Genomic DNA, 10561 nt, shown 5'->3' with positions numbered 1-10561 from the left:
TACGACAGTTGTAAACGTACTTTATGGCATCATTTCTAAGGGATAAATTTCATAATCTCTTTAGCAGTACCCATAACATCGTGTTTCTTAGCCAAAACATCAGATATGCTGGCTAAAATATACACTCGGGCTTTGTCATTTGCCTTTGTCCATCTGTCATATGCATCCCAAACTGTTCAATTTGCATTTGAGCTGGGGTTTGGAGGACATTCCTCAGTTAAAACAAACCTTAAATCATCAATTACAAGTATTGTGTTTAGGTTTGATTTCCAAGTTGCGTAATTGTCGCCGTTTGATTTCTCAGAAGCGAGTAATTGTACTATTGAGTTTGTCATGCTGTGATATAAAGAAATTCTATTAGTGATTTGACCTGTTTAATCCAATCAATTTTAGCAAATGTAATAATGTACTAAAAAATTATTAATTTGCAACGATACTTTAGTGAGTTAGAGCAACTGCTACCGAGAGGCAGTCAATCACTCATTCACTAAACCAAGACATTCTTGACGTAAACACTAATCCCAGAATAACTCTTGTTCCTATAGTGTTTTTAGTTATCGCTATTTTGGTCAAGAATATACTAACTCTTAGTAATTCTTCGTAAGTGTGACCCGCCATTTTCAGACCTCAAAGATTGGTCCCAACAATGTTATCGAATGAAAAAGCCAAAGTTGGGAACGGACCTAAGAAATCCTATCCATTTCTGGAGTTTGCATTGTTTCGACTCCCATGTTACGACCCTCCGAATGGATAGTTGCTCTAGGGCAACATGTAGGTGGAACATGAGAATCTCACGGTGCAACCTGGTGGTGGAGACCATAGGGCGTGTTGATATACTTCCTTCTCCCACTTACTATAAATACTTTCTCTATTCACCTTGTTATTGACTCATGCAAATACCTTCCGAATGGAGGACGCACCCAGGGCGACATGAGCCCGAGCATGAATCTCACGGTGTGAATTTTTCAGAGAGCGTGAAAGGAAAACAATGTATCTCATATACCTTTTTCCTCCCACTAAGTATTTTAGACGGTTGGGTATACTCATTACTTAGGTATATTCCGGCTAATTGAATATAACTTAAGTCTAGGTGATTTTTCTAAAACCTACAACACACAAGCATGCTCATATAACTGGGCTAACTAAGCTCAAGTACTGGTCCGATCTCCATGTAGTAGGTGTTTCGTAAACCATCAACTTAAGTACCTTTAGCCTTAGACAAAATCGTGCCAGGTGAGTTTTCTTGTAACCGCAATTTTATAAGACATCGACCTATTTTAACTATTAAAATTGATTGTGCTTGGTTCTTAACCCTAAGTGAGCATGCACTTATCTTTATATAGATTTTAACGTCTATCTCGATTTATGACATTGAAAATAACCTAACATGTAGTTAATATGTTTTATATAACAATTACATAATCATCCATTCCATGCAATAATATAACAATTTATATCTATCACTCATGGAACCCTAAACATGCACACTATATATTATAACACTTATAACATACTTGGAATGCATGAAACATGCTTAGCCTAGGGTGGGATTTTAAATCTATATGACATACTTTATGCATATACATTTTCTATTTAATTAAAACATACATTCATAATGCATAATTAAATAAATACACTAAAGTGGATTGGTTTTGGCATTTTAAAGCAAGCAATTAACTAAATTATTACATTAATAATTAAAAATAACTTGAACCTCTTCCGAGGATCACGAGCTAGGAGAACCAACCCTTAAAAATGTTGAACAAGACCCCAACGACAGAAAAAATACCCGAACCGCCTCTTCCATCTTCTTCTTCGGTTCAGTTTGCTATCTCTTCCATTTTCGATCAATTACAACCTAAAATGGACTCTAATGACTCCATAAAAATTACAGACCTTTCTTCACTCATTAAAGCGCATAGACATTAGGCTTTACAAGAATTGCATCAAATGGAAGCATAAAAAAAATGCCAAAACCAAAAATATTCACTTTAGCAACCACAAAATTTCATTCATGAAATAGTACCCACCATGCTCAAATTAATGTAAATAAAGTGTCTAAAACCATGCTCTGATACCAATTGATGGTGTTAATATAACACATGCGGAAGCAATTTGGATCTTAGGCACTCTAAGTACATCAATTATAGTAAATTAGCTAGCAAGGTCAAAAGCATTAAAACTAAATGAGTTTGAATACTAACCTTTTGTCCCTCAAGTTTCTTTTTCCTCACGAACCGGTTTCGAACCACCACTAGTGTCTTCTCCACTATTCTCCGGCCTTAGAACAGAATTGTGGAATCCGGTGAGTGACTAAACTTGGGAGGGATTTAGTATATGTGAAGAGAGAGTTTGTGAGAGATTTATTTTTTTCAAGGTTTTTCCCTTAGAAGACCTTCCATGTACCATGATCATTCTATTTATAGAATCATGTTTGCATGTTCATGTAAATTTGAGATCACCAAATTTTGACACTCAAAATTTCACTCAAATGTTTGGGATTATGTAGCAAGCATGCAAGTTTGAGTTCACCAAATTTTGACACTCGAAATTCCACTAAAATTTGTGGAGTTTATTTGGCAAGCATGCAAGTTTGGTTAAACCAAATTTTGACACCTCAAAATTCCACTAACTCAAACATGGATTTTTTCATTAAATGAAGTCCACATTTTGACTTTCTTCATTTTGATTCAACAATTAATTTGAATTATTAATTTCAAATTAAAGTAATATTAAATGATTAATTAAACTATTTAATTAATATTTAATATTAATTCAAATGTCAATCTCAATAAATTCCGACACATATTTGATTAAGATTTTATTTAAATATCTCAGATTCTCTTTTTGTTTAATTCGTAAATAAAACAAAAATGCAGTTAAATATATCGTATATATTTAGCGCATATTCCCTAATTTGAATTCGAACACTTCGAACTCACTCATCACACTGTTCGATGGTTTAGTCTGATATGAGCTAGCAGAGGGACCTAATGGACCTATATATCATGGGCTCCAACGATCCAAGATTAACTGATTAAACTCATTAACCTTGTTAACAAACATTCGTTAACTACTAGGACACTCTACTATAGCCTAGTAGTTGCACTCCCCTCACTATAGATATATTTCTGTCCATTGATATAACCATGATTAGTAAGTTGATCATTCATAGGTTGTTCGTAACTAGAGCTGGGTCAATTTACCGTTTTCCCCCTCAAGTCACTTCTTGTTCCTTATGTCTCACTGATCCTCTAATGAACAATTGGTTTGTGGTCCAACCAGTAAACCGAATCCCTCTCAGGCCAATGAGAGGGTGGGCCCCTTGTTCAAGACCTAGAGTCAGTGCTTAAGGGAACTACCTCTCTTCTATCCTTAAAAGTGGGTAGGAGTGAATTCCATCTTGCACCCCACGTCCCCAGCCATTCACCTAGTCTTACCCCTGAAATGGGAGGCCTATTGAGTCGGCGAACTTGAGCCACTCTCACCCATGCAAATCTAAGGATAATTTCGAATAAACAGGAGTTCATGGTTAGCTCAGGATTAAAATCGTATTAACTAGGTCATCGAATGAAAAGAAAATCAGTCTGAGTAGTAAGCGACATTATAAAGTGAGAGTGATTTTCTTCATGGTCTGATCTTATGCAATACTCATTGCATAGGACGCCCCCACTCACATGTCTCCACATGTACAATTTAGTGATCACATTGTTTATGTCATATACAAAAGTGGGCTGCATTCATAGTGTCCCAGAAGAAGGTACTCAGCCTTATTCCTGTACTATAGATCATTTTGACTATATACTTGAACTTGATCCACTCTTATGTCTCTACATATAGTTCAAGTAATCATACTATAGTCAGAGTGTTCTTAGTTTATTGGATTTAGATTAATAATCGTAAAGTTCACTTTATTCAATAACAATCTTTACTGAATAAACAACAATAATAACTTTATTGAAAATATAATATGTTTTTGTTTGCCAACTATGAGTTTTAGAACATAAAACCCAGCAGGTCCTGCTTCTGATAAAGAATAGCATTCAAGGTCCAATGGCAAAGATCGAATGAGGGAAGAATTGATTCACAAGTCTAGCTGCAATAGATCGGTATCGATTCATCTATAGTTAGAAGAAAAAGCTCTTCCTTCTTATCTTTCTTCTTCCATGTCTTCCTTCTTTGACATTCCAGCTTTTTCTATTTTCTTTGTTCACAAAAGAACGCTTTTATACACTCTTATTAATATTAAGCCAAGTCAATCCTTTTTTTTTTTTTTTTTTGCAGCCTAGTAAGAAGTAGTAACAGGCTCATTCTAAGTGGTAGTAGCATATGAGATAGTGAAACTAGTAGTCTCAGTCTTTGTTCAAGTTCAAATAGGCCTAGTCTTTGCTCGAGTCCAATCCCTTGTTGCCATAGATCAGAGGAATGCCCTTCTTTCCTTTAGTTTAAGTTCCTCTTTTAGGGGAGTAAGCCAAAACGAGTCTTACTGGTCTGTCAAAGTGCCATTTGCAGACTTCTCGAATGAGGAAAAAGATTAATGACTTCGAAAGAATTGAACGAGGAGCCGTATGAGGTGAAAATCTTATGTACGGTTCTGTAGAGTGGCAGTAAGGGTGACTTATCTGTCAACTTTTCCAACATCACCCCAACCAAACTCTGCTTAGCAAGAAAGGGAGGGAAACAGATACTCAATTTCATATGAGTAAACAGAATTTCATACTCGATCTCATAGATACATATAGAATTCTGTGGAAATTCGTATTCGATGAAAGTCGTATGTACGGCTTGGAGGAGGTCTTTCATATCTTTCGAGATCCACTCTACTGGGTCAAAAATCCAAAATCAATGATTTTCTTAGCCCTTATAAAAAAAAGGAAAATAGGTTCTTGAGAACCCTTTGCATGCTCATGTCATGTCGAGGTAGACTGCAGAAGAAAAAACTGCAAAATCAGAGCCAATTTCTCGTAATCGATTAGTTAACATCTTGGTTAACCTTATTCTAAAAGACTAAAAAAAATCATTGGCTTATCAAATTCTCTATCGAGCCATGAAAAAGATTCAACAAAAGAGAGAAACAAATCCACTCACTATCTATTTTACGTCAAGCAATATGCGGAGTCACTCCTGATATAGCAGTAAAAGCAAGACGTGTAGGCGGATCGACTCATCAAGTTCCCATTCAAATAGGATCTACACAAGGAAAAGTACTTGCCATTCGTAGGTTATTAGGGGCATCCCGAAAACGTCTGGGTCGAAATATGGCTTTCAAATTAAGTTTCGAATTAGTGGAATGGGGGAGAAAGAGACAGATAGGGCGGAAATGGATGTAGTTGAGTTGGGGTTTTTTCCTTTTTAGTCTGACAGTATGGAGATTGAATTGTCGCGATTCTAGCTACCTGTCCTTGTGGGTATCTCAAGTCGTCTCTCTGAGCCGGATCAAATCTTTTCTAGCCTCTTCCTGTTATCCCCTGCTCGTTTTTGGGTTGGGTTCAGGGCCCAGGCACCCTTCTCCTCTCTTCCTTACCCGTTAGTTGTTCTTTTCATATTTGGTTTTGCTTTGTTGGGATCTTTCTTATTTAGGTTGTAACTTCATAGAAGACGATCTAATACGAGAAGTTGATGTTGATGTTGCTGGGTGCCCTTGCGAGGTTCCCTTTCCGATCCGACCTCGATTTTTTTGGCCTAATTGGAGTGGAGAACAGGAGTATTGCTGTGGAGATGGTTTACTCTGAACTTGAGATTGTTGGTAGGTTTGCGAGTGGAGATTTCTTTGTTTACATTCCTCGGAAAAGAGTCAATGTTGAATGGTTTTATCCACCCTGAGGCCCATCCTCCCCTCGTTGGTTGACTGGACATCCTCAGTATCCCCCTCATTCTCACTCTAATAGAAAGGCCGGGAATGACCAGAGGTGTATGGACGTTTACACTGTCTACCTTTTTAACCAAAGGCATACATTGAGTTGGAACCGTTTTATCTAATATTAGTATGCACGGCAAGTACTTTTGCCTCATCCTATTCTTGAACGGGAGGTACGCTTGGCCCCTTGTTATATTGCCTGTTTCTATCCTTATGGTTTGAGACATCAAGCCGCATCGCCTTCTCTTTGATAATAAGGGAGAAAAGCTTTTAATTGATAAGGCAACCCTAATCCTTAGCCCAACGGTCCAAGCTTTTGTTGAAACAAGAACCCTTGAATCAGAGTGATTAATACCTCCTTATATGAAATTTGGATCAACCAAGAGATAAGGCTAGAATTAGATTACCTCTTACGATCGAAAATCTTGAAGCAAGATTTGGAACCTTGTTCTAGGTTGAGTTGCTCCACAATCGAATTTGATCAAGGTTTGATTGAATGGTTCGGATGCAATTCGACCACAATAATTGCTTAAAACTTAGAAATGAAAAAATTAATGCTCGAATTTCTAAGGAAAACGTCTAAATTCGAGATCTCAATTTCATTCATCCACGAATCTAATTTTTACATAACATATTGTACCCATTTATAGTCTCCCAACAAAAGACGTTTGTGGCAGGGATTCAATCCTGGTCCCCCTTGATCTCCACAAAAGATGAAGTCAATTTTGACCATTTGACCATTACAAAATGAAAACGAAAAAACAATAAAGTCTTCCAACAAACGTTGATACTAGTGCGCATCCGTTTTTCAGCCTTAAATTAGGAAAGGCAAGGGGAGGAGCTATTATCTATGTAATTACGGTATAGATTGGCAACTGACTACCCCCGCTAGGGAGAATTGGCCCACCAGACCATAAGGATAGAAAAAGGCAATGTAACAAGGGGTCAAGCGTTCACGATCTATTGGGCACCAATGTAACACAATCTATTGGGCTTCACTCGTGTAGGTTCAAACCCTGTTGTTGACATTTTAAAGTTTTCCAACTTCAACCGTGCAAATATTCAATTGTCCTTCGTCAATCGTATCAACTTCTAATTCTCGAAATGATGGTTGAACCGAGTTGATCCAATTTTGTAGATGAAGAATGAATGTTTGTTGAATCTTCTTGGCCTTATATCGTGTAATAGGTCCAGTTGAAACATTTGGAACATCATGATTCTTATCATCAATGCACCTAGGGCGTCTAAGTGCCCATCTTTTTTAGGAGAGTCGGTTCATGTGGTAGAGGGCGAACAAAGGATAGCGTGCTTGTGTTGGAAGCGAGCAAGCGGGTGAACGAATCACCAACGGGCCACTTGGTAACTAGGAGTGTCTCTTCATCTTCATATTCATAGCTGGGATGCTTCGAGCTTCTAGGCCTCAAAAACCGAAATAGAATCTCCTGACCCGAGTGCAGGGTGAATCCGCTAGCACGTCCTGGCAAAATCTTACCCAATTCTTGCCACTCTCGCACAAACCTTAGTTTGTTTCTTACCTAACCGGTGGCGTACGAGAGGGGGGAACCTAAATACCGTGCCCCCATACTCATGTGGACCGTTCTTGCCTTTGGTAATATCTGGTTGCTGGTCTGCTTCACATGGGTCCCCTTTTTTTCATACTTTTGTTATTCAACTTTTGTCGGAGAAAGATATTATGACCTTAGTGATGCTTGCGTTGAGTACAATAATAAACACTCAAGATGAGTCCCCCTTAATTACACTATGCATTTCAGTTTCTGTTTTATTTAGTGTCATTTCCTTGTTTGCTCTCTCACGCTAATACTTCATCCTTTTTCCTGCTGTTATCCACTCCTATAAAATGCTAAACAAGCCAGACCATCCTCTTTATCCTCATTAGACTTAAGGACATCGATAAGCTAAACCAATTAGGCAGTAGATTCGATCGATCTAAATCTATCTGGCTACCTTCCTTAAAGAGAAAGTGATAAGCGCCTACAATGCTGGAATTTGCAAAGCTAGAGGTTCTTCTAGAATGCTTGCAAACATTCACAGAGAAAGCTAACTTAACGAATTGATTCCAACCAAGAGCTGGTTGGAAGATGAATGACTCTAGATCGAACTTGGAATCTATGATGGTCACTCTTAGATACCAAGACAATTCACTCCAAAATTAGCTTGATGAAACTAATTCAATGAATCGGTTTAAACATCAAACCTAAAGCAAGGTTTGAAAAAGAATAACACCAAAAAGATATTAAGAAAACACAAAGGTTTTGTTTGTATTCAACCATTGATCCCCAAACATGAATATTACATGCTTTTAAACAGGCCCACAAGATAACCCTAACATAATAAAGTTCAACCACCAACTATAAATCTACTAATAAATGCTATTAAATATAAATTGAAGAAAATAAGACATTCATAAATTGCCTTAATTGGTAATTCAACTACCAATGACAAGTCTTCTAATCATTTTTCAATGTAGGCCACTCTATTATTTTCTTTATTTGATACTTGAATCTTCTTTGTATTGCTTCTTATAATTGCTTGTTCGAGTACATGGGAGTGATCAGTTGTTGGATTCATATCATCCCCCCTTTCTTTAAAAGATTTGTCCTCAAAATCAAATTCTTCGTTCTTTCCGGACAAGATCTGAATATTATTTTTTTCTCTACTAATATATTTTCTTCACTTTTTTTTTTCTTTCTTGGTTTTCATTCATCCTTTGCCCCTCACTTTTCTCTTTTTTTCACTCTTATCTCTCTCTTTTACCTTAGTTTCTTCTCTCCACTGTTGTTCTTCATATTCTTTTCTTTTCTTCTCTAATTTCAATTGGTCACAATGTACTTCATATGGAGACAATGGAAGTAAAGTAAATTTCTTCCCACACAAAATAAAAGTATACTTGTTCATCAAACCATCAAATGTTACCTTTCTATCATATTGCCAAGGTCGGCCGAACAAGATATCCCCCGCATGCATTGGTACGACATCACAAAGAACTTCATCTTTATATCTTCCAAGAGTAAAAGAAATAAGAGCTTGGGAGTTCACCTTAATTTCTTCATTGTTTGTCAACCATTGAAGTTTGTACGGTTTTGGATGGGGATGGACAGAACATCTTGTGTGGAACAAGTTTTCCCTTTGATCTTCAAATTTCTCTTTCTTGATTTGAACATTGAGTACCCTTCTTGTGATCAAAGATATGGAATTACCTTTTTCAACATACTCATCATCATATGTTGCGATTTCTAACACAAGCTGTGAATCATGATCCTCACATTCATCGTCTGAATCAAGTATTTCATTCCTTATTACCATACTTTTTTATTAACACACTCTTTACTCATGTGTCCAAACCTTTGCACTTCCAACATTGAATAGAACTAGACTTCTCATTTACCGTCTTTGAAGCTTCATTCTTTTTACAATTGAAATTCTCAGTCTCCACTCTTTTAGCAGCCACAAACTTTTCTTTTGGTGGCAACGATTCATTTCTATTCACAAAACTATCCTTGTTCCAAGTTTTAGAATTTGAAAAGGTGCTAGTTCGTGATGTGTACCTTTTTTAATGCTCTTTTTCTTCCTTCAATTGGTCTTCAATTTTGAGAGCATAATGATACATGTCTTCCAGATATGGTGGTGGATTTCTGTCAACAAGATGAACAATTTCTTGATTCAAACCTCCAAGGAATCTAGACATGGTATCTTTTTCTTCTTCTTTAACATTTGCTCTTTCCATCATAGTCTCCATCTCTTGATAATATTCCACCATTGTTCCTTGCCTCAAACCTTGCAATTTAGTTTTCAAATTTCTCTCATAATGTTTTGGAACATACATTTTTCTCATGGCTTCTTTAAGTTCTTCCCAAGTCTCTATTGGATCCTCCTCTTTTCTTCTTCTCTCAGATTTGAGATGTTGGTACCAATCACCGGCATGATTGGTAAATTTGGCAATAGCAAGTCTCATCTTCTTATTTTCACTATAGGTGTTGCAATCAAACACATGCTCTATCTTTCTTTCCCAGCAAGTATGCCTCAGAATTTGTCGTTCCACAAAAGGGTGGGATTTTGAGTTTAACTCCCCCATCTTTATCTTCATGTACTCTTTCCATCCTTCTAGGTTGCATGCTTATTTCTTCCTCTCCATCTTTCTTCAACTTGTCTTTCTTGTACTACTATACCTTCATCTTCTTGTAATGTTTGTTCTTGTCTTTGTTGTTGCGCCCTTCTTTCTTGTCTATCTTCCATCATCATTTCCATCATACCTTGAATTGCTTGAATAATGGTTGTATTAAGATCTGGTACTGGTAGTACTACTTCTCCATTATGTGATATTTTGTTATCAAGGGACCTCTCCATACTTCTCACAAAAATTTCACTCAGGGACACTCGTGTTTAACACTCAAAGGTAGGCTATTGGTACTAGGTCGAGAATGTAAAGGCTGGTTTTTTTTTTTTTTTTTGTGCAATCTTGCTTTAAGCTTGATTATAACCAATTCAACGATCAACTCTAACAAGTTAAGACTAGTATCTCAAGGATCAAGAGCTTGAAAATTTTGAACAAACTTAAATAAATGATAAGATCAGGAATATATATATATATATTTCTCAGAATTTTTCTTTCTTTTTTTTTCTTTTTTTTTTTTAATCTGAGAGAGAAAAAATTGATAGAAAAAAAAATAACAATAAAAATATTTC

Source organism: Cucurbita maxima, unplaced genomic scaffold, assembly GCF_002738345.1.
Source record: "Cucurbita maxima cultivar Rimu unplaced genomic scaffold, Cmax_1.0 Cma_Scf00024, whole genome shotgun sequence".
Taxonomy (NCBI): Eukaryota; Viridiplantae; Streptophyta; class Magnoliopsida; order Cucurbitales; family Cucurbitaceae; genus Cucurbita; species Cucurbita maxima.
The sequence above is the reverse complement of the archived record's forward strand: the minus strand, read 5'-3'. Positions refer to the sequence as shown.